Raw genomic sequence first — 3,277 nt, 5'->3', positions numbered from 1 at the left:
ACACACATCTGTATGGTGAGCTAGGAAGAGAACCTGTGAACACCATGACAGGCATGTTGCTGAGAAGAGGAACACAGGCCCAGTTATTCTGCTAACTCAACAGCACAGTGGTGATTTTTAATTTCTAGGATGCAGTAAGGAAACCATTCACTGCATCCCATCCATGCTGCCTACCCCCTCTTCTTCTACCCACTGTGATATCTATCTTCTAATAGAATGGCCCAGAAAAGTAGTGTCCACATGTTGTTCAGAAAACATCTTGTACTTGATCCATCAGAAGGGAAGATACTGTAGGTGCTCCTATGCCTTTAAAAGGCTGCAGCACCTTCCACCTGATCTCTGAAAATAACTGCTAAGTCAAGAAGAAATGGATTCCATTCCACACTTAGAACATGGAAATCGTCAATCTTTCTTCTGTCTGATCTGTTAACAGTTTTCAGTCTGACATATGCAGGATTCTGTTCACAGCTAGTTCCCTTACACTTCTCTTAGATGAACATGAACTACAAGAGAGAAAAGCAAACCATTTCATGTTGTTCTAGAACAAGGTGCTGCACAGACCAAAGAGAATCATAATTCATTTTGTAATCTACAATATTTCCTTTGACTTCATGCAAATTCAAGACCCATGGTACATATTATTTATTTTTCAAAGTGAAGTAAAAATTAATGTTTGGTTATCAAATATAACAGCAAATGTTGGAAGACTCTTCAACAAAGATCTGGTCTCTTCTTGGAAAAAGTATGTGTCTTATGCTTCAAGTTCAGAATATTTCATCCATTTAAACATTGTTTATTGGGCCATGTTATGGCTCAAAAGGTAAAGGCTTGCTATCATTTGAAGATCTGAGTTTAATCCTTAGAACCTGCATGATGCAAGGAGAGAACAGATTCCTATAAGTTATTTTCTGATCTCATTTGTATACACACACAAACACACAAACACACACACACACACACATACACAGAGAGAGAGGGAGAAAGAGAGGGGAAGGGGAGAGGGAGAGGTGTACAAGAAGCTCATACATAGGCATACACATACACACACAGAAACAAAGAGAATACAGACACAAAGGTACACAGAGAGGCACACATGTGCGCGCACGTGCACACACACACAGACACACACACAGAGACACACATGTGTATTGACAAATAAATAAACCTTAAATGAGATTAAAGGTCAGTAGTTTTTCTGTAATCTCACTGCTCCCATAATTTCCAAAAGAGGGATATAAATCCACTCTGCTCTGACCTCATGTGCCTCTTCCTGCAGTTGGCTCTGGAATATAAAAACAAAAAAATTATTGCAACAATAATGCCCAAAGTGACAGGAGATTTTGAAAAAGCAACACATTCATCATCACAGGCAAAATGGAACTTTCTTCTCCATCTTGCTTGCTTAACTTGACTTAAATTCCTTACAAAATAATCAGCTTTGTATGAAGTCATGCATGGCTTCCTACTGTGGAAGAACTCAAATGATCATATTAAATATTTCACCTGCATGAGCTTTCCCATTTCACGGACACAGTCTCTTTCCCTGCAGCTATTCTAATGGGAATGTTCTCTGGCTCTCATGCCAGCATAGTTTTATTAACAATATGATACAGGACTAAAATATTATCTTTGATATTATGGAAAATTAGCTCTTAGGATCACTGTTCCCTCAGATTCTCATTTATTAAACTTGTGTGGAAAAATGATTCTTGTAACATTAAAATTTGTCAAGAACTGAGTCTTAATCCCCTCCTCTACTGTATCCAATACAGCATCCTCTCTATCCTATTCAGCATCCTCTTGTGTATTCTATGCAGCATTCTCTCCTCTATCTTATGAAAATCCCACTTCTTCCAGATGCAACCTGTATAGAAGTTTTCTCCTTTTGTTGAAGTTCTAGAACCCATGTAAAAATCGTGTGCAAAAGACAGTGCCCTCAATCATTATCGGAGTTAACTACAACTCCATCTTCCCACTTCATCTTCTTTAATATTCACCTCAGTATACTATTTTCTTCCATGACATGTTTTGTGATAAGCAGCCTCTTTACAAATTTTATTGCAAGAAAATTAGAATTACAATGAGTGATTAAAACTGTGAGTTTTGAGGGTAGAGATGAGGAATTCCACAGGAAATTAAAACAAGGTTTAGGATTTGAAGGCAGAGCTCTTTCTGTTAAACCATCCAGCCTTGGCCACATTCTTGTTACCAAATTAAAGGGTGTGAATATGAATTAAACAAACAACGGGAGTGTGGGAAGCACACACATAAACCATGCACATCTGTTTAATTGCTCCAGATGTCCCTACGCCTAACATTACAAAACAAGCCACGTCTTTAACTCAGAAGGTACGTCCCCAATGACATCTGACACAGCACCTTTGTCTTTTCCTCTATGAGTGGGGGATTCTCACTAATTCGTGGGTGGGGTTCTCAAGCTCTGAAAATCTCAAGCTCTGAAAATCTCAGCATAAGGATATGGTTCTTGAATGTCTATGGTGGTGGGTAGAGCCAGACATCTGGCCTGGCTTGTGCCTCAGCTTACACCCCAGCTGTGGGCTTCTGGCTTCAGGCTTCTGTAACTATAGGCAGCTAGTGCTAAGATTTTAATGATGCATATGCCAAAGGTAAAGTCACACTAAGATATTCAGCACATCTCACATGTCACTGTATATTGATCATCAGAAACTTGATAATGTGAGTACCTTAAAAATATCACAAAGAGAGGAAGTGATGCAATGCAGAATTTTTCCTGAACTTTTAGATATATATTCTTAGACAAAATCCCAAATGCCCTGATAGCTACAGCACATTTACATTCTGTCCTAAGCTGCCGTAAGTAGACTAATTCTTCCATTCAGAGAGCATAAGCCCATTATTTACTTCCTTTCAATCTCTACCTTTGGCATGCCCAGATTGCTATGAATACCGATTAATTCATAAATGTAATGAACACTAATAAAAATATTTTCTTAGTCTCTAACCCATTTTTACAGAAGCTTTGAAATAAGTAAAAATAATAATAATCTGGATAGACGTTGATAGAAGAGATCTGTATGTTTCAGTCAGTGGCAGGAGAAGAGGTAGAGACAGGATAGGTGATGGAGGAAGAGATAGGCTCAAAAGGAAGGAAAAAAGGTGGAAACAGAAAGAGTAAAAAGTAAGTGGAGGCAGGAAGAGAGGAGAATGAGGAGACAGAAAGGAAAGACAAGAACACAAAGGAAAGGAAAGGTAGAGGAGGAAAGGAGAGGGGAGGGGAGCAAGAGAACTGGGGAGG

The 3,277-nt window shown here is 38.8% G+C and overlaps 1 pseudogene; it reads left to right on the top strand.

Moving 5' to 3' along the window:
* Nucleotides 1–2,274: 2,274 nt before the first annotated feature.
* LOC114616802 overlaps nt 2,275–3,277 on the top strand; it is a 69,575-nt pseudogene continuing 68,572 nt past the window's right edge.

This window comes from Grammomys surdaster, unplaced genomic scaffold (genome assembly GCF_004785775.1).
Source record: "Grammomys surdaster isolate TR1022 unplaced genomic scaffold, NIH_TR_1.0 62, whole genome shotgun sequence".
In the NCBI taxonomy this organism is placed as follows: domain Eukaryota; kingdom Metazoa; phylum Chordata; class Mammalia; order Rodentia; family Muridae; genus Grammomys; species Grammomys surdaster.
This window is presented reverse-complemented; position numbering and strand designations above follow the sequence as displayed.